We start from the raw sequence: 22829 nt of genomic DNA, 5'->3' as shown, positions 1-22829 counted from the left end.
CAAGGTCGACAGGGTCACTAGGTCGACACAAACATTAGGTCGACATTCAAAAGGTCGACATGGGGTTTTTCATTGGTTTTTGACCCGAATGGTGACACTGTCGACATTGACACATTTTAAAGTGCACCGCATCCCCTAGCATACCGAACCTGGCATCCCAACTTGCAACCTCAAGTCCGATGCCAGAGAATTCCGACATTGAAGCAGGAATTCTGACTATTGGCATCCTAAACATAAGCAGGCTGGGAGGATGGGGGGCGGGGGGTTAGAATAAGGCTGGGAGATGGGATTAGGTTTAGTCACCAATGAGGAAGTAAGGGTTAGGCGTTAGGCAGCATGGGTGGGGGGTAGGTTTAGACACTTAGAAGGAAGGGTTAGGATTAATTTGCAGTGCGGGAGGTTTAGGCAGAGGACTATGAGAGTGGGGGTTAGTAACTATAGGGATTAGTGTTAGGTTGCAGGGAAGGGTTAGGGGAGCTATACTAACCCTGTTGGGATTTCCACCATCAGGATGCCGACATTAGCATTCTGACCTCCGGCATCCCACCCGCCGGCCATACGTATGTATTCCGTGTGTGTGTGTGTATATATATATATATATATATATATATATATAAAAGCGAATAGCCTGCACTTGCTTTCAAAAGATTTTGTTGGGGTGGTGTCTGAACGAGACAGGATACATACAGGCGAAAAACGGCACTCACCCACCTTCAAAAAAATCACGGAAGCTCAAATGTGCATTTGCAACGTTTCGGGTTCTTTTATTAAACCCGTCGTCAGGCAGTACAGAATAACATAAACATAAAACAACACATACCTTTATACCTGAAGCGTGCCACGCTGGACGCCCATCCATTCCCTCAGTCTCCGCCCCTCAACCGGAAGTTTGGAGTGTGCAGTGCTCCTGCTTCCCCCGGGAGTATGATGTGTTGCCATAGTTACCTGGTGCGTCTCAGCGTGTGTGCGCTGTGTACAATACAATTCACCTGTGATATAATACAAAAAGAGATTTCTTACATATAATACATATTTACAACATGGTGATTATGCCTGTGCAGTTCTCTAATCATCAACACTACTATATTGCAATGTAATACTTTACAGACTTAATAAAGAAATATATTTTTTTTAATTATTATTATTGTTATTACAAAAACATGCTCAAATTGAGCTGCTCATTTAATCCTCTTGGATGCACCGTATCAAGCATGTGTATCCATTTGGATTCAAGGCATAATAACTTTCTACCCCTGTCCCCCCCTCTATGGTCATCGGGAACATGATCAATAATCATGTGTTTAAAGTTGGATATGGTGTGATGTTCAGCAAGAAAATGTTTCGCCACAGGTTGGTCGTTACCCTTGCCACTTAGGGCTGCTCTTATGGCCGACCTGTGGAGTGCCATCCGTTCTTTGAAGGGCAAGATGGTTTTACCCACATATGCCTTTCCGCATGGGCATTTAATCATATAAATAACATAAGGGGTGCTACATGTTAATGGATATCTGATGGAATATTTGGTACCATTGTGCGGATGAAAAAAGTGCTTCCTTGCTGTCATGTGACTGCAGGTTGTGCACCCTGAACATTTATAGCAACCACTAGCTCTCACACTGATACCTTTGGAAAGATTGACATGTTCTGTGACATCTGCTCTAATGACCCAATCTCTAATGTTTTTACCTCTTTTGTAACATGAACGTATTCTGGTTCTTTTTAAACATTTGAGGTCCTTATCATTTTGTACGATTGGCCACAAGTTCTGCGTGATCTTTTTTATGTCCTTGTGTGCCACATCATACTTGTATACCCAATTCAATACATCTTCTGATCTTTCTTCTCTCTTGTTGGGTACCAGGGTCTCCTGTCGGGTTAATTTGTCAACTTTCTTTTTAGCTATGGACAAAGTAGTTTCTTTGTACCCTCTTGCTCTAAATGTATCCATCTTTTTGCCCATCTGTGTCTCACACTCATCTGTATTGCTGTTAATTCTTTTTACCCTCAGCAGTTGTGAATAAGGGAGGCTGTCTAGGGTTGCTTGGGGATGGAAGCTGTCTGCCCTGAGCAGAGTGTTGCGATCTGTAGGTTTGTTGTAGAGGCTGGTCACAATCCTGCCATCCTCTATACGTATATTTACATCGAGGAATGATATACTTTCCTTGCTCATTACGTAAGTGAATTTAATGGGCATGTTGCGTTCATTTATGTTGGTCATAAGGTCATGGAATTCATCATGACCTCCCGACCATAACATTATGAGGTCATCGATAAATCTTCTGTAGAAAAAGACCCTGTCCCTCACATCTCTGTTGAAGAAAAGGCCTTTCTCTACTACCGCCATGTATGCGTTAGCGTAGGTCGGAGCGACGTGCGATCCCATCGCCACTCCATTCAATTGGGCATAATAGTGACCATTAAAATAAAAATAATTACGCTCCAGAATCAATCTGAGTAATTTGACAAAGTATGCTATTATGGGACCTCTGTATAGCATATTGTTGGTGAGTAATTCTTCAACTGCCAGCACCCCACCTGCATGAGGTATGCTGGTATATAGGCTATTTATGTCAAGTGTTATTAGCCATACATTGGGTGGAAGTTCCCCAAGATTCTGTAAACATAACAACAAATCCGAAGTATCCTTGATATAAGTGTCCCCCGCCTGTACACATGGTTGCAGATAATAATCCAAATATTTGGACACATTGCTGTACAGGGAGTCACGCGCCGATATTATCGGTCTTCCGTGCAGACTCACCATGTCTTTATGTATTTTGGGCAACGTGTACAGGAGGGGAACTCTCGGATACTCAGTCTTCAGAAATTGCAATGTGAAATCATCAATTACACCACCAGAAAACATTTCCAACAATAGAGTGTCCAACTCAATTTTGTATCTTTTAGTTGGATCTCGCGGTAATCTCATGTAGACACTCTCCACGTTAAGTTGTCTATATATCTCATCTACATATTTATCAACATCCTGAATAACAACTCCACCCCCCTTATCAGCTGCTCTAAATACAACATCTCTGTATGAGCTTAATTACTTCAATGCCTTCTATTCATCGGGGTTAAGGTTATTTCTATATACAGTGGGTTTTTTGTTAGCCTCTAGTATTTGGTTGTCTACAGCTTTGGTGAAACCATGTATGGCTGTATTTGTGGAGATGGGATCAAAGGATGATTTTTTGCGAAACCTGTTGGTCACATCTCCCTGTGTTTCCAACCTGTTGCCAAAAAACTCCTTAAGTCTCAATGTTCTATTGAATTTATACTGGTCAACCTTCCAGTCAAAGGTATCAAAGGGGGTGGTTGGTACATACCCCAATCCCTTGTCCAACACTGCCATCTCCAAATCGGTGAATCTCCTGCTGGACAAATTGAATACTAGGCTTTCTTTTTGTTCACTGCCTTGTTTTTGCCTACGGTGGCACTGCCCTCCCCTCCTGGTGGGACGTTTTTTGCCCCGGCTCCTCTCCGGGTCTGTACCCCTAAAGGGGGCCTCTGGATGTTGCGTGGCTTCCTGCCGTGGCGATCTGAGTCATCTGAGGATTGATACTCGCTTGAATTATCCTCTCTATCTCTCCAGGGTTGTCGGCGTCTAGGATTTTGGTATCTCTGATTTCCTTCAGAGCCTCCCGATAACCATTGATATACTCTAGAGTCTTGATAGTCTTTATTGACGATATCAAATTTTTTCTTTTTAAACGTAACCAGCTCTTTTTTTTACAATTAGATATCTGTTGCTGTATCTTATCAAACAGTCCCGCATCTGAGGCTGGTGAATGCGCAGCTATGTTGCTAAGCTGGAACTCGTCAATTTTCTTTCTGATAAGAGTTAGTTCACGGGCAGACTCTTCTACTACCAATGTCATTAAATCCATAGAACACTTGTTCATAACGGCTATCCACCGTCTCACAAAATCTTTGTTGTATCTCCCGATTGTGGGGGAATCCAAATGGATACACATGCTTGATACGGTGCATCCAAGAGGATTAAATGAGCAGCTCAATTTGAGCATGTTTTTGTAATAACAATAATAATAAAAAAAAATTCTTTATTAAGTCTGTAAAGTATTACATTGCGATATAGTAGTGTTGTTGATTAGAGAACTGCACAGGCATAATCACCATGTTGTAAATATGTATTATATGTAAGAAATCTCTTTTTGTATTATATCACAGGTGAATTGTATTGTACACAGAGCACACACGCTGAGACGCACCAGGTAACTATGGCAACGCATCATACTCCCGGGGGAAGCAGGAGCACTGCACACTCCAAACTTCCGGTTGAGGGGCGGAGACTGAGGGACTGGATGGGCGTCCAGCGTGGCACGCTTCAGGTATAAAGGTATGTGTTGTTTTATGTTTATGTTATTCTGTACTGCCTGACGACGGGTTTAATAAAAGAACCCGAAACGTTGCAAATGCACATTTGAGCTTCCGTGATTTTTTTGAAGGTGGGTGAGTGCCGTTTTTCGCCTGTATATATATATATATATATATATATTTATAGGACTGAAGTTTGGCACTCCCTATAACAAGAAATAGCTTTGCCGGTGCCTCCACTGAAATAAAATGTAGGTGCGTGGCGGTGTGGCACTCGTAGCTGGTACAAAGAACAGTAGTCGAGTTGCTACTTGGCTCGACTACTGTTCTTTGTACCAGCTAAGAGTGCCACACCGCCACGCACCTATATATATATATATATATATATATATATATATATATATATATAGTACTAGGGGAGACCGCACTCTCACTCATCCAGTACAGCTTGGGGTGCCTAACAAGAGGTGCATTTGGAGGATGCACCCAAATATAGTCCAGGGTTTCCACACTTATTAGTGTGAGATGTGAGGCACTCGCCTAAATAACAAGTATCCAAACTTTGATATAATTTCAAGGGTTTTAATCCAATCGTGTGATTGTGCTGAGATTATCTCCTTTCATATGCTCCAACGTTTCGGTCCCTGCCTTGGACCTTTGTCAAGGAGCTTGATGTGCTGATCCCTCACTCCAGAGGCATTCCTACATTTGACTGCGTTGACTGTCTCAAACTCCTTTGTACCAAGCTCCTTGACAAAGGTCCAAGGCAGGGACCGGTCCAAGCCTGACAGCTCTCTAATAATACAACGGCCGGCACCGGTGCCCAAAGCGTATCCCACACAATAACTCCAACAAATGATGGCACTCCAGAGGCAATAACAATGGTTTTAAACAAGATTGCGTGTACTCAAGCTTTCGGGATTTGACCCCCTTCCTCAGGACACAGTCCTACAGCAAATGTGCAAACAAACACTTACCAACATTGGCGTGCGTACATTGAGTGTTAGGGGTGCACAGGCACCCCCTTATGCTGTGCACAACCTTATGAACACCTTTTTGCCGTTAGCAATACCAGCACTACCTTTCAAAGACTTTTGCTTTTTAGAACTGTATTCCATTCAAATAGTGCCCATCAATCAATTATGTGTGTTTTGCATTAATGGTACTGGACCATTGTCATATCACTACATACCATGTATGTTTATGACTTTATTTGCATGTACTGTTACACAGAGTAATTAGAAGGTTAAACCTGGAGTAGGCAGGAGATTATGGTGTGGCTGAGAGATGTTTTATATTGTAGCGAGTGCCAATAGATCATGGTAGACACGCCTGATTGGGCGTGTTAGACATACCCAATGGGCAGTGTTAGACATGTCCAATAGGTGGTGATAGAGAGGGGTACTGTGGTACTTGCAGAGTGGAATAGAGGAGGACTGGCAGGGGGGATAGAGTAGGACTGGCAGGGGGGGGGGGCACAGGAGGACTGGCAGATGGAGGCACAGGAGGACTGGCAGATGGGGGGGCACAGGAGGACTGGCAGATGGGGGCGCAGGAAGACTGGCAGTGGGGGGGGGGGGGGGTCACAGGCTACAGAGTACAGTTGCAGGCTACTGACAGACATAAGGGGGGATACACATTCTCAGTGCAGCCAGGCTGCATGAAGCTGGCTCACCTCACTACCTTAGAAGCAGCTCTGCCATGGAGATGCGGGGTGTATCGTCAGAGGAGAAACATTACAGGCGCCTCTCCACGTCAGTTCTGATGGCCATGGGGAGGGATGCAGAGGGCAGCCACTGGGATCAGAAAAGCATCTCCTCCTCTGCGGTTCAGGTGGCCGCATGGAGGGATGCTGCGGGCTAATGCTGCTGTGATCTGGAAGCTTGGGGGAGGAAGAGCCGTGGGTGCAGACCAGCCAGTCCGATTCTGCCCCTGCAGCAGCAACCGCCCTTCCTCCCTCCACAGTCAGTCAGGCACACTCTGAAGGCTGATGTGGATTCTCTGGGTCTGGAAGAGGCGGTAGTGGGGCCAGGGGTGTACGGCGCCTTTGTGATGTCGCACGGAGTGCCATCAGATGGCGCGGAGGAGATGCTTGGGTCGCAGTGAGTATGTGGTGCAGGGAGGGCTGTAAAATCCTTCCACTGCGCCACCAGCATTCAATCCACAGGTACTGTGGGGCAGATTTATTAAGCTCGGTGAAGTGATAAAGTGTCTGATTTTTATCATCGGCCAACCAGCTCCTAAAAGTGAAGTTACAGGCTTGGTTTGAAAAAGGACAGGCAGGAGCTGATTGGCTGGTGATAAAACCCATACACTTTATCACTTTACCGACCTTAATAAATCTACCCCTGTGGCCGGTAGCAGGGGTTGTGTTGAGACTGACATTTTTTCCTGTCTTCTGCAGCAAAGAGCTCTTTAGATGCTGTGGGCCTGTTTGGAGTGTGGGCCTGGAGCTGTAGCTCCATCAGGCCCATTGTTAATCCAGGATACGGTCGTATTGTCGACCTGACTTAGGTCGACAGTCATTAGGTCGACAGGGTTCTAGGTCGACAGGGTTCTAGGTCGACATGGATGAAGGTTGACAGGTGTCTAGGTTGACATGGGACAAGGTCGACATGGTTTTAGGTTGACAAATGAGTTAGGTCGACATGGGTTAGGTCGACAGGTCGCGAGGTCGACATGGGTTTTTTCACAGTTTTTTTCACACATGTGCTGACAGGCGGTATTTACAAGGGCGTAACTACCATAGCTGCAAGGGGTGCAGCTGCTATGGGGCCCAGGGCTGAAGGGGGCCATCTTTGCTGTCTAACTAATATGTTTTACATACATTTATCACCATCACTTGCTAAATAGGGGGCTCTGGGTATTTCATACTAGGGTGTGGTGGGAAAATAAAATAGTGTGCCGAGCATAGCAAGGCACCGTGCCCGAAGCATGGCAAGCGCAGCGAGCGATGAGAGGGGATGTGGTGCACTTTAAAATGTGTCCAAGCGAGGGGCTGCAGTTGACTTCCAACTGTGTCCATGTCGACTGTGTCGACATTTAGGTAAAAAAACTGTGGAAAAACCCATGTCGACCTCGCGACCTGTCAACCTAATCCATGTCGACCTAATGCATTTGTCGACCTAAACCCAAGTCGACCTAAACCCATGTCGACCTAGACACCTGTCGACCTTCACCCATGTCGACCTAGAACCCTGTTGACCTAATGACAATACGATCCACACCCGTTATTCCGGCCCTGCCAACAGGCATACTGGGAAGCTGCCCAGTGGTGGGAGTAGCTTGCAATACAAGCCCTACACTGGCTCCCCTTCAGAATACAATGCAAGCTTCTCACACTCACATCACCCATTCTACTCCCACCTACACATCTGACCTTATCTCTCTGTACACTCCAACCCACTCCACAAATGCACACCGCCTCTCCTGCCAATGGGTTACTTTCTCCCATTCCTGCCTCCAAAATTTTGGCCATTGTGGTCTGTATCTCTGGAGTTCTCTATCCCTCCCAATCAGACTCTCCACCTCCCTACAAAACTTTAAATCTAGCCATTTCTCATCCCAGGGCCGCCATCACGGGGGTCACAGGCCCAGGCAGATATGGGGGCCTGGGAGTCAGCGGTGTGCATAGGTGGTGATTCCAAAATGTTCATAATGTTGGGACACCCAAACCCCGCCCATGGACTTACTTTGCTCCTGCTCCTGCACGGCTGCAGCAGAACAGATTTCAGAGGCAGTGTACTCCTATGCACCACAGGCCTGCCACTGCCACTATCCTCCAGGCCTGTCTGTCAGCCTAGAGAGTGCGCTCAGTGCGCTGCAGTGCTACATTGTTCTGAAGGCAGAACTGCCCACCCGGGCAACAGCAGCATGCTCCTTTCACTTTTCCCCAGGCTAGTTAGCAACGGCACCTCCTCACATGCCATGATTATCGTGCCACGGCAATCACCAGCGTTCTCTCATCTGCCTGGCCCTGGCTAGCTCAGCCTCCTACCCCTACACAAGAGAAGAGATCAGCTTCAGCATGCAAAGAGAACAGGAGTCTGTGGGCAGTATTCAATGAGAAAAATTTGCCGTGTTTTATGTCGAATTTGTGCTTTTTTCACGTTGAACGGAGAATTTTGGTCTAAAAAAAGTGAACCACCCTATTCAACGTGCACTTCTCGCCGTCTTTCTAAGTGATTTTCGCTGTGTCTCTCTATGTAGCAATTCTCCATCTTTTCATGGAGAAGTGGAATGTGAACTTTTAAAATTAAAGGTTTTTTTTTTAATTTTGGTGTAAAAAAATCAGGAATTTTATTCTGTGAAGGGGCATGCTATTTTTATTCATGTGCTTACAGCTTGTGCTGCCTGGGTCCCGGGGAGCCCTCCTTCCCTCCACATATGTTCTGGGGCAGGCAGGGAGACTGCAATCTCCCTGCCTGCCACCGTCCCACGGCACCCTGCAGCGGGCGCTCGTCCGCTGGGACGAGCGGGTTAAGATTCGCCGAGAGGGGCAACGAGCCCCTGCGATATTGAATAGTGTCTAAAGACCCGTGACGGAGAATCTCCAAACATGGAGAATCTCCGTAAAAACACGGCGAGTGCATGGCGAGAGAAAAAACCTCTCGCCATGCAAGGAGAAAATTCTCATTGAATACTGCCCTGTGTGTCCGTCAGCCCAGAGAGCTTCATATGCTGATGGGACAGCTTCCAGCATCAAGTAGATCACAAAAGTAAGTTAATATAGATCTTACCTTATACAAGAGGGGTGTAAAATTGTTGTCGGGGGAAGGGGTGTGCGTATGTGATAGAAATAAGGTATATGAGGGGTGGTGGGGTGATTTACATAAAATATACAATGGGGGAAAACAAAATTCTAATACATGGTGTGTGTGTGTGTCCTGCACCTCTCCATCGGATTTTTGACTCATTTTGCGCGGCGTAATGTGATTTTTGACTTATTTTGGGGGCCTTTTTTGTTTTTTTTTTTACTCTGACTCAGTCCCGCTGTTTGCTTATCAGTCTTCAAAGTGCTTTTTCAGCATTTTAGTCTGCGTCTGTAAATGATCTCAGTATCTGCTTGGAAGTCACAGGCGTTAGAGAGAGAATCATGAGTCTGACATATGCTCTCCACTTTCAAAACTATTTTATACAAGCCAAGACAGCTTCTCCTGCCTGCAGCCATATTACTCAGTTCCTGAGCTTGTGCAAAGTCATAGAGCAATGTTTGCTAATCTGCTGCTTAAACTAAACACACTTTAAAGAGATGAGAATCTGATAAAACAAATATTGCATTTGTTGTTTCTTTCAAACCTGTAAACAAATCGTGTGGAGCCATGCAAAACAGAAGGAACAGCCAAATATAAGAGAATTGTCCCAATTTGCTGATTTGGAAGAAGGCCTCCCTCAATTCTAAAGTCAAAGGGGGAGATGTATTAAACTTAATTTGACATTTTTTAATTATCGGGTCCCTTATATGATGTACATGTTGACATATGTTGACAGACACAAACAATTGTGCCTATCTTTTCCTGTGTTTCCATGTTTATGTTGACCTTTTGCTACTGTAGACCTTCTGTCAATGTCGACATAGTGTATATCGACCATTCCTAAGTGTCGACCTACTCACTGTCGACCATTAGTGGTCAACCTAGTGATTGTCGACCAAAACATTGTCGCCCATTTATTTCAGAACCGTGATAAGTGGCCAGTGTATTTACCTTGGTCCCACTAATATACATTATTAGGGTTATATCCCTGGAGGTTTTTGCCGAATAGGAATTTGTCCAACCCTTTCTTGAATGTATTAATTGAGTCCGCCGTCACTACCTCTGCCAGCAGAGAATTCCAAACCTTAACTGCCCTTACTGTAAAGAATCGCTTCCTTCGTAGTGTACAAAATCTCCTCTCTTCTAGTCTCAAGGGGTGCTCGCGTGTCCTTTGCATAGACCTCAGAGTAAATAGGGCACCCGACCATTCCTTATAGTGACCCTTGAAATATTTGTACATGCTAATCATGTCCCCTCTGAAATGCCTATTCTCCAAAGTGAACCAATCAATCCTGGCTGACCTTTCCTCATAGCTCAATGTTTCTACTCTTACTTAATCAGTTTAGTTGCCCTTCTCTGAAACTTCTCCAATTCTACTGTCATTTTTATGGTGCCCGGAGTTTACCTAAAGATCCTACCCAAGTATTTAAATCTGAACTTGATGCTTTTTTGTCCACAGCTGTATCTGAGGGGATTATTGATATTGAAATCAAAGAGGCACTCACTACACAATACCGAGTGGTGCCCCTAATATATACGATCCCCAAGATCCACAAGGACCTTCACAAACCCCCTGGGCGGCCGATAATATCTGCCAGGGGGTCTTTTGAAGCAGTCTCCGTCTATCTGGACTTTCACCTGCAGCCTGTAGTACAGGCGCAAAGGACTTACCTGAAGGACACTAACTCGCTCTTGGTAAAGTTAAACGATATAGGGGATTTGCCTAGCGGTGCACATCTTTGCACCATCGATGTGAAGAGTTTATACACCTGCATTCTGCATGATGGCGGTCTGCGGGCTGTTAAACAACTGATTACAGAAAATCCTGTGTACACTGGGCCTACTGTTTCATTTTTTCTCTCTCTGCTAGAAATGACGTTGAAACGTAATTATTTTATGTTCAATAACAATTTTTTTCTGCAGCTACAGGGGTGTGCGATGGGGTCCTCAGTGGCCCCATCATTCGCCAATTGCTATATGTTTCTAGCCGAGGAGGAAATCTTCTTAACGCAGTCATCCATTAGCTGTCAAATTCTTCTATATACTGTACACGCTATATAGATGACCTTTTGGTCATATGGTCGGGTTCACATGATGCGCTCATCTCTCTGATTGAGGAGCATAATGCCACTGAATGCCACTGAATCTCCAATTAAATTGACATTTGAAATAAGCGTGGAAACAATCCACTACGTGAAGATCACAGTCGATCAGGGTAAAATAAACACGTCCCTTTTTTCCAAGCCCACAGACCGAAATAATTTACTTCTGGCCAGCAGTAATCACCCAGTTCCTCTTAAAAGAGGACTTCCATTTTCGCAAATGCTCCGTGTTAGCAGAATTACCAAAACTAGTTCCGAGCTCATTTCTATCAAAACCCGCGGTTGAATGCCACCAGTCATTTACGTACATCCTCTGCAGTAAACTCCATGTTATTTATTGCAGCATTATCAACCTTATTGTTATCTGTTGGTTCCCCCTCTTGATTCTTCCTTGTAAATACTGATGAAAAAAATCATGTTCAGTTCCACTGTCTTTACCTTATCCTTGCTAATCCATACACCTTTATTGTTTATTATGGGTCCTATGCTATCCTTTTTTTTTAACATTTTACTGTTAATGTATTTAAATAATTTGTGGGGGTTTGTTTTGCTTTCTAAAGCTATTTTGTTTTCATTTTCTCTTTTAGCTACTCTTTTTTATAATCCTGTTTATAGTCCTGTTATGCCCCTTTCAGACCGCACTTAAAAACCGGTATTTTGCCGATTTTTAACCGTTTTAAAACGGTAATCTGTGCGGTCAGAAAGGTGCACAACCACTTTAACTGTTTTAAAAAAGCAGGTTTTTTAAAACAGTTGAAATGGAGAGTCCTACCCCTTTCAGACCCGGTATTTTGGCATCAAAATCAGTCTGAAACGGTATTTGTGACCCAGCGCAGTGAATGAGTCACTTTTCTTATAAGAAAAGTGACTTTCCGAAAATGGCTGCCCCCATACGAAAGACAGTTTTTTGAAACGGGCTTTCCTATGGGGCAGCCATTTTCCGAAAGACACTTTTTTTTTACAAGTGCAATGCATCCGCCCATACTGCCGGGATCCTCAATGCGTCGCAGGAGGTACCGGCTGAACGGGGGGTTCCTTAAAAACATTGGGGGGGGTCCTTTAACACATGGGGGTTGTGTGTGTGTGTTAACACGCGGGGGGGGCCCGGTTGTGTGTGTGTTAACGGGAAGGGGGGGGGGGTGCGGTTGTGTGTGTGTTAACCCGGGGGGGCACTGAAGACCGCACTGGCTTTGACCCTGTTTTTGGAAAGCTTCCAAAAACGGGTCTGCCAGTGTCAAAAAAACGCCACTTAAACGGTAATATACCGTTTAAGAGATGCGGTGTGAAAGGGGTTTTACCTGGCAGACCCGTTTTTGGAAACGTTTTCAAATACAGGGTCAAAGCCAGTTATGCTGTCTGAAAGCAGCATTATAATCCTTGTACAATAATGCAGAATATCTCTTCATTCACATTCCTTGTACAATTTGAATGCTTTCCTCTTTCTTTCCATTTTATCCCTCATCTTCTTATTCAACCACTTTGGTTTAGAGTAGACCTTCCACTCTTACATTTATTACCCATAGGGATATAGTTATGTGTATATGTTATTAACAGTGATGGCTAACCTTGACACGGATGTTGATGGCTAACCTTGACACGGATGTTGTTGAACTTCATACACATCCCAGCATGCCCTGCTACAGTTTTGCTATTTGGCCATGCTAAAACTGATGCAGGGCATGCTGGGATGTGTAGTTCAACAACAGCTGGAGTGTCAAGGTTAGCCATCACTGTGTTATAAACACATTTTTAAAGGCTTCCCACATATCTTCCACATTCTTCTCTTCATATGGAGCATCCCAATCTAGAGTATGTCCTATGTACAGTATGTTCTGAGTAAAGTGTAATAAGAAAGATTGCCACACTCTTCTCGGAGTCCTGGAACGTCTGTTATTTACTACTTTTTGTCAGAATGCCTGTTTTTGGATTGTAGGTGAAAACCACTTCATCTGGAGGATGACAAGGAGGACATTCGAGCTCCACACAGATAGGGCATTGGTGGGAATCGATCCCAAGACCTCAGTTAGGTAATATTGCTATCTACTACATGAACTGTGCTGCCCAATGGGGTTTATGGAGTTCTCCTGCATTAACCTCTTCACCGCTGAGTTTTCTTTAAACTAGATTGTGAGGGCTACATATTTTGTCTGTTCACTTTAAAGCACTACATACAAAGTTGACACTGCATAAATAATAATAATTAAAAAATACAATTACATTTTGAATTTGCAGCAATTCTAGGCTTCTTCCACTAGAGAGCAATCCTATACAAGATACTGTACTGTACGTCAATGTTCTATAAAATTGTTTGAGGAATTTTTCCATTTCTTCTATTTATTTTTCAGTCACAGTATTAAAATCCTTGGACAGAGATAAAGTAAAGAAAGATAAAGTAGCAGCCAGTAAACTTCTAACTGCCATGTTTCAGACTGTGTTTGAAAAATGACAGGAGCTGATTGGTTGGTATCTCTCACCGCTTGAACACCCCACAGAGAGAATAACCATGGGATCACTGTGCATACACAGCACTATTGTAGTGCTAAAACAACCTGCACTGTGTTAACTTATATATGTAACTAATACTAATAATGATTATAATATTATTATCAATAATAATAATAATAGTAAAAACCAATGCTTTAGAAGTGCCTCATCAAATTACAATTATTCATATATTATAAAATATATCTATAGCCATACCATTCCTATAGATTTCCAATAATCCATTGATCAGCACTCACATGTGCTGAGGTTACTGAGTAGCAGGTACACTTGTATAAATAATCCCAACTAGTGAGCATTTACAAATGATGTATATTCCAATCAGTTGATAACCAATAAGAAATGTGCCAGTGTATATTAGAGATTCCTTATGGCTAATGACAGCTTATGCCCTTCCATAACTACTCTTCCCGTCGTATTTGGCATTTATCAGTGCTTATTGTCCAAAGGTTCGCTTTATATCTGTCAATTTGCCAATCGATGGTTAAATTATCCTTTCACACAGATCAGTTTATCTGCAAATTACCTGGTAAATTGCTTTTCTGTGTGAAATAGGCATCATTATTATTACACATGCTGGGTAACCCATCCACATCATTATCATTCCCCTACATACTGTCCCAATTATTATTGAGACTGCAACTCCCACAACAACAACTGTCTTCTTTAGAGTGATAACTGTCTTCATCGATTTGAATAATAAGAGATCTACTATTATTCATCAGTGGCATCTTCTGCATTTAATTGATCCAAAGGATATAGTAGTTCAGAACATTCACTCATGTTGTAGTTTCATATAAAAGATATAGTATATAACTACTCATGTTGTAACTTTTCCATTTCAGAGTGTGAGTCCATAGACTCGGGCGCCGACAGCTCTGCCGTCCCCTCGTAAAATTAAGGGGCGTGACCAACGGGTGGGGGCATGGCCAATGGGAGGGCGTAGCCACCTCCCTGTTAAAAAGAAAAGAAAGAAAAACAGCAGGAACTAGCGGCGGCAGGCGGAATCGAAAAACCCTCTTAGGGAGAGAGAGGACAGGCTGCAGCTGCCTCTCTCCCTAGCTCAGCAGACAGCACTGAGCAGCGTGTGCTGGGCAGAGAGACTGCTGAAGGAGGCGTGGTATCAAAAAAAGGAGGCATTACACATTATGGAACACACCGTAATGCCCATTACACATTGACGCGGCGCGGCTGCAGGAAGTTCAAAGAACCTCTAAGTTCTAAGAACTTTCTGCACAAATACGGCCAAAAAGGCCATCGGCGCTTCTGGCATTTGCCAGAAGTGCCAGATGGTCAGTCCGGCCCTGGGCTACAACACTCTGATGCTGCTGGTGCCAATCTATGATATACTTTACATGCCAGAGCTTGGTAACTGTAATAGCATGGCATCCCCATAGAAACCTCTTAGGGCAACAGCTGCTGTCAGAAATAAAGGCATCAGAGATATCTGCTACTATGAATGCAGTCAATAGGTCGACAGTAGTAAGGTCGAAAGTCAATAGGTTGACCACTATTGGTTGACAGGCAAAAGGTCGACACCTGAGAAAGGTTGATATGCATGGTCAAAAGGTCAATATGTCAACATGGAAAAGTCAACAAGAGTTTTTAATTTTTTTTTTTTTTTTTAAATAAGGGGAGACTATAACAGCGTGCCAAGTGTATCGAGGCTTCATGCCCGAAGCGAGGGGTCACAGTACACTTATATGTTGTCCATGTAGACATAGACACCCAATAAAGCATAAAAAGCCTGATGATGACCTTTTGTCATGTTGACCTATTGCTTGTGTCGACCTTTTGACCTAATGCATGTTTACCTTTTTCATGTGTCGACCTATTAACTGTTGACCTAATTACTGTCAACCCTATGACCCATACCCCTGCTACTGTCCCTCCTTCATACATGCGGGTTATACTAAATATTTTCAGATATCCCCCTAAAATGTATGTTTTCGGGGAATATGGAACAAGTAGTTATTACCGATAAATGGCCCTTGGAAGATTTAGCAGGGTACTGCTGCACAGCCACATTCTCCTTACCCAGAATCCCTTGCTATAACACAGTTATTTAATGATAATGTCATTGGGACTCTATTAACTCCCAACTGTTCTATGTTCTCATACTGAGCTCCCGTATATCGGCTGAATTCATCTTAATTGGCAGCATCTGGATTGTTATCACACCCTCGCTTCTGTTTGCTCCATGACGTGTTATCTATTTATTACCAGTCATTTATATAGCACACATATATTCCTCCAGTACACATGGGGGGAGATATATTGCTTAGCAATATATTGCTAGCAATACATTGCTGAGCAATATATCAATATATTGCCCAGTGTCTTCTTTTCATCAGCAACCAGAGATGGTTGCTGATGAAAAGGAACCTTTGCCGGGGGAGTCGCTACTGTTTTTTCTCGTATTACTCTTGTGTTACTATCAGATCTGGGCATTTACCACCCCCCCCCCTCTAAACCTATGGTACCTAGTTGTACTCATATTTGCAATATTTAACTGACATAAACCCCTCAGTGGCAATCCCGAGAATTTTCCAGGCCGTGCCTCAGTGCCCAGTCTGGCAAGCCTGGAAAATTCTTGGGATTGCCACTGTTTAGAGCTAGCTGCTCCCTCCCCAGGGGTGCAAGTATGGCGGTACGAGGTGGTATGGCGTACCGTTAAAAGATATGTTGCCGGTACCCTGTACCGCCATAAAAACATCCTTGAAGTATTTAATGCGCATGCGCGCATATATAAGTGACGGGGGGTGTGGTCTCCGCCGCCCCGCCTCAGCTGATCTAAAGCGGGTCTACAGTGACTAACCCGGCAGCGGCTAACTACTGTACTGATGTACAGCACCACTTCTGGCTCCTGTATTGAACAAGGGTAGTGAAGGCTGATAGCACCGGCTACCGAACTTTCCCCTCTCAGCTCCTGGACTCATCATGAGTTCATGACACGCCCCCCAGCAGCGTGGCTCCCGAACAGCCAGATCAACACACCGCCTTCCTTCCTCCATTATGCAGAAGCGCCAGACTGTGGGGTGGGCGCAACAGGTGACCATTAGTGAGGACTGACAGGTGAGAATGCCGGGAACTGCACAGGCTCATGAGAACGGAGGCAGCAGCTCTGCCGCAGGCTGTCTGAGAGTGGCTGCACACGTATCTGGCGCTGCGGGCATACTTAGCACTGTGGGGGCTATATGTGGCACTGTGGGGGCATATCTGGCGCTGGGAGCATACTTGGCACTGTGGGCATACCTAGAACTGTAGGGCCATATGTCTGGCACTGGGGGCATACTTAGCACTGCTGGGGCATATGTGTGGCACTGTAGGGGCATATCTGGCGCTGGGGGCATACTTAGCACTGTGGGCATACCTAGAACTGTAGGGCCATATGTGTGGCACTGTGAAGGTATATCTGGCACTGGGGGCATACTTAGCACTGTGGGGGCATATGTGTGGCACTGTAGGGGCATATCTGGCGCTGGGGGCATACTTAGCACTGTGGGTATACCTAGAACTGTAGGGCCATATGTGTGGCACTGTGAAGGTATATCTGGCACTGGGGGCATACTTAGCACTGTGGGGGCATATGTGTGGCACTGTGGGGGCATATCTGGCACTGGGGGCATACTTAGCACTGTGGGCATACGTAGCACTGTAGAGCCATATGTGTGGCACTGTGGGGTTATATCTGGCACTGGGGGCATACTGTGGGGGCATATGTGTGGCGCTGTGGGGTTAAATGATATCTGGCACTGTGGGGGCATATATGTGCACAAGCCCAAACAGAAATGTCATTGGGCGGTATTCAATGAGCCAGAATCGCCAAGTTTTATGGCGATTCTGTGTTTTTTTCATGTGTGCCGGCGATTTTATGAGCTGTATAAGCGAATCACCCTATTCAATGACCTATAATCGCCGTTGAGGACCGGTGAATGAAGCACCAATCGCCAAATGTAATTCTCTAAAAATCGCCGTTTTTAGTCTATAGGATTTTGCATGGGGAATCGACGGTAGTCGAGGGGAATCGCCAAAAGTGTATTCAATGTGAAGTTGGCGATTCCTTTTTCTTGTTACATATCGCCGTTCCTCACCGAGTGTCCCTCGTCATTTTTTTCTGGTGAACTTTGATAGGAACATGTCAAATAATTGGTTTTAAGTGTTCTATTTAACTGTGCAAGTGTAATGTATTATTATTTGCTGCCCTTGTGTGATGTGATGGTCGTAGAAGTGCTATACAAATATATATTTAATTTTTTGAGGTATTTTTTTTTTCTCCCACAAAGCACTGTTCTTACCCATGGTGCACCTCACTTACCCATGATTCTCCTCCCCACCTCACTCCTTCGTTTGCCCTTTGTGCAGATTACCCCGATTTTGCCGGCTGCAGTATTGGAAGCGTTTATTCAGGGTAAATAGCATTTCTCTTGCATTTCACTGCATTTTTTTAAACACTGACGACATTACTGACGCTGTTTTGGGAAACGCAGGGTTGGCTGAGAATCGCCGTTAGGGCCGGCGATTCTCAGCCACGTTGAATAGGGTGACTCGGCGACTCCACACGAATCCCCATGCATGGCGATTGGCAGCAAAAAACCGGCGATTGGCTGGCGAATGAAAAAACTGAATCGCTGTGACAAACGATTCAGCTCATTGAATACCGCCCATTGTGTTTTGTCATGTAGCCACTCCCCCTCGTGTCATATGACCACACCCCCTGACCACGCCCATTTTTCGTCGTGCCCCTTCGGCGCGCAGCACAGTACCAATAAGAATTTTTTTCTACTTGCACCCCTGTGGACCCTCCCATCTGCCGTAGACTTATGCGACTTATGCCAGGAGCAGGGACAGAGCGGCAGGGCCCAGGGCCGGGCAGCGGCTGATTGACAGTTCAGTGACACTGCCCGGACCAGGGGAGAGAGTGGGGGGGTTTTGTTTTAGCGAGTGCTCCTTATAAAAAAAGTCGCCCAGTGGGGAGCACTCACTAAACAAAAAAACACCACTGAAGGGGTTAAACATTACCCGGACTCATGATAGATTGACCTCATGACACAGTCATAAGGTCAACCACTATTGGTCAACAGTGAAAAGGTTGACAGGGTCAAAAGGTCGCCTATCAAAAGGTTGACATGGTCAAAAAGTCAACATGGAAAAGGTTGGCATGAAAAAGGTCGACATGCATTTTTTTACCAAACTTTGAGCCAACATGTGCCGACAGGCGGTATTTCATACCCTACCATCCACTACGTTGTGGAGGGAGAATATAATAGTGTGCATCGAGGCACCGTGTCCAAAGCACGGCGAGCATAGCGAGCTATGCGAGTGGACGCAGTAGACTTAGATGGTGTCCATGTCAACCTATGTCAACATAGACAACAAAATCCATGAAAAACTCATGTTGACCTTTTGAATGTCAACCTTTTGAATGTCGACCTTTGGACCCTGTTGACCTTTGGACTGTCGACTATTAGGGCTGTTTCACACAGTACGGTTCCTGCCGCACGGTGAAATCCCGTACGGCCAGGGAGCCGTGCCGCACTCAGCAGTTGTGAATGGACACTATTGTGTCCATTCACACGGGACGGCCACGGCCCGGCCGCACGGCTGCAGCCGGATCCCCCCACTGGAAGGGACGGCTGCCGGGCTGTGGCCATCCCTGCCATTATAAAATTCTGAGTGCGGCGCGGCTCCCTGACCGTACGGGATTTCACCGTGCGGCAGGAACCGTACTGTGTGAAACAGCCCTTAGTGGTCGATCATATTACTGTAGACCTAGACATCGTAGATCTAAAATACTATTAAACAAATCAGAGCTGACACACTGCCTCCAAATAAAGCATGTTATCTGGCAGCTGAAATAGCTTTACCAATCCTAATTGCTAGGTACACTAGAGAGCACTGTGAAAGATCTACACACATGCATATAATTCACCGTGTGAATGCGACTCCTAATTATGCTCACCACAGCACATGTGCAACCAGGTGCCACATTCCCTACAAACCTCATGCCCTCAGCGCCTGTAATTACCAGCCTTCTTTAGCATTTTGTAAGCTCCTATTTATTGCAATGAAAGTAACAGTGGAGGAACACCCAAAACATCAAACTTGGTAATACTGTAAGCCAGTGGTTCCCAAACTGTGCGCCTAGGCTCCCTGGGGTGCCTTGGAGCACTTGCAGGGGTACCTCAGGTTGGTGGTTCAGAATCAATTCAAGTTATTTATGGCCAATGAAATAGGCAAAATCAGTGCTTGTGGCTTCCAATTAAGAATATGTGGGTAACCAGAAGTGAATCATGTTTCTCACCACATAAGTGGACCTTAGGAAAACATTTAAATCACAACTTTTTTTAAAAAAAATTCCTGAAATTAGTAACCAACTTTTGGCCTAGGGGTGCCGTGAAAAATATTCTGATACTTTAGGGTGCCGTTATTAAAAAAGTTTGGGAACCACTGCTGTAAGCAGTTCTGAGCAGAATCCTGTTGCCTGGTCTTCTGCCGGCCTGTTCATCTGTGAATCCTTGTATTATGGGCCTGACTCAGACCAATCGGTCAGGGACGAATTCTGCCCCTTTTCCGATTGTGCGGGTCTGCGCATGCGTATGGGTATATATATATATACGCATGTGCAGAACCCCTGTGCGAACGCCTTTGGCGAGCATCACACTCCCCAAGGCATTCGCACGGGCAGGGGGGCATTCACACGGCCAACGGTGGGTCAATGATTGCTCAGGGCGGATGACTGAGGTCACATGATATCAACACCCGTCCCCTTTTCGGCCATCTCCATAGGAAATAAGAGCCAGTCTAGACTGAGTTTTATTTGAAAACCGGGAAAAAAATTATTCGACCAATGCCGACCTTGCAGTATGTCGACCTCACCTAATGACTGTCGACCATCTTTAGGTCAACCATATGATCCATACCCGAACAGAGGGTGCATGGAGGCGTTTTGGCGTGGGAAAAGTGGAGCTTACCAGGGTGTCACCACCCCCTCCCAAATGATGTAACCAGGGGGCTTCCAATAGGCCACCCCTCCATTATAACATAAATGGGGCAATACCGCTTACCACAAAGACACTTCCCTTTTTATGGGGGCACAATTTGATACACTAGATGTCACCCTTGTGCCATAACTACTTTGTATGTATCAAAGAGGAAAGCAGGAGTTATCAGAGTTATCTTCTGTTTTTTTGTCCATCAGACCATCTAGTTTTAATGTGTGTTAGTTATTTAACAATCTCTTGAAATTGAAGCCTGTCTGATGGGCTGCATGATGCTTTACAGCTCTTGCCTCATCGCACATATGCAAGCATACCTCCCAACTTTGTTGTCGCCGAACTAGGGACACTGCTGTGGCCTAATTTAAGGGGTGTGGTCTATACGCGCGGCTCTCCTGCGAGGCCACGCCCCCATTTTGCTGCTATGGGTGCATGACCCAGAGGCTCTGTGAGCCTCTAGCCATGCCCCCAGCCCCCTGGCTGCGGGAATAGACGCTGTGCGCATGCGCACAGCGTTTATTCCACGCTGCTTAGCAGCCAACAGGGGGGACTCCCAACAGCCCCCCCTCACCGCGGGACACTGCCGCCCGCGTGTGGTACAGCGGGACAGGCCATAATAATAATCGGGACTGTCCCGCTAAAATAGGGACTGTTGGGAGGTATGTGCAAGGTGTGCATGTGTATCAGGTGCAAGGGGGCATTTTGGGCCCGATTCAGTAACAATCGGTCTCCAGTGTATTCTCATATGCTAATATATGCATGTGCAGTAGGGTGACCAACTCATCCCTTTAATCCGGGACACATATTAATTACACAGGTTCTGTGGCAGTTTAAAACCAGGTGAAATTGAGTCTTGAGGTGTGGCAGTTTAAAACCAGGTGAAAGCCAGCCACAGAACCTGTGTAATTAATATGTGTCCCGATTAAAGGGATGAGTTGGTCACCCTAAAGTGCAGGGACGCTGTGTGGAAGCGATCAAGGGGATGGTGCATGTACGTGGGTGGGCAGTTTCCTGCCGGGGCGGTGACTTATTTTTGCGAACAGGGGAAACATTATTCAATGGTGACCACTCTGCTAAACATCAATTTGCAATGTGGCAGGGGGGGGGGGGGGGGGGGTCGTTATTTGCTCGCCCGGCAGGTGGCTCGTTAGGTAGTGAATTTACGCTGCTTAGCGAGTCAACGTGAATCAGGCCCTTTATTTCTTGCAGGCAGCCTCTTGCAGAGCCCGTGTCCCGATGATTAAAATTTACATTCAATAAAAATTCAGACATATTTTTCTGATAAATAATTCTCACAAATTGTGGAGATATGCGGGGAAATTTAATAGGATGCGAGATTCAGAAAGGGAGAGATTTGTAAGAAATCTGCAATTTTTTTAAAGCAGCAATCATTCACACTGCAAACCCAGTTTATTTTGCAAGTAAATGATTGCTGCTTTAAAAAACTGGAGATTTCTTACAAATCTCTCACTTTCTGAATCTCTCATCCTATTAAATTTCCCCGCATATCTACACAATTTGTGAGAATTATTTATCAGAAAAATATGTCTGAATTTTTATTGAATGTAAATTTGAATCACTCTAGTTCTCCTTGGTACATTGCTGCAAAATTTGAGGCTCTATATAAAAAAAAGTCAATAATAATTACTGGGTGTGGGTCATAGGGTCGAAAGTAGTTAGGTCAACTACTATTGGTCAACAGTCAAAATGTCGAAGCATGAAAAAAATCGACATACATTAGGCAGCCATGGTCAAACGGTCAACACAAGCAATAGGTCGACATGAAAAGGGTTGATGTCAAAAAGATCAACATGAGTTTTTCATGGTTTTTGATGTCTATGTCGACTTACATGGTAAACATAGTAGTTGATGTGGAAAACAGACTTACTTCCATCAAGTTCGACCTTAGACAGGACCCGTTAGGTGGTATAGGCTAGATGTGATTTTCCCATTTTAGTATTACCATCTGTTCCAACTATGGCTGAATAGTGATTAGTTGTACCCCTGAATGTTTTTTTCTAGAAGATGTTCGTCCAACCTTATTTTATATGTGTTCAATATGTCTGCCATCACCACCTATTCTGGAATAGTGTTCCATACCTTTATTGCCCTGACCGTAAAAAAAAAGTTTCCTT

This window comes from Crinia signifera, chromosome 1, assembly GCF_055691185.1.
Source record: "Crinia signifera chromosome 1, ASM5569118v1, whole genome shotgun sequence".
Classification (NCBI taxonomy): domain Eukaryota; kingdom Metazoa; phylum Chordata; class Amphibia; order Anura; family Myobatrachidae; genus Crinia; species Crinia signifera.
The sequence above is the reverse complement of the archived record's forward strand: the minus strand, read 5'-3'. Positions refer to the sequence as shown.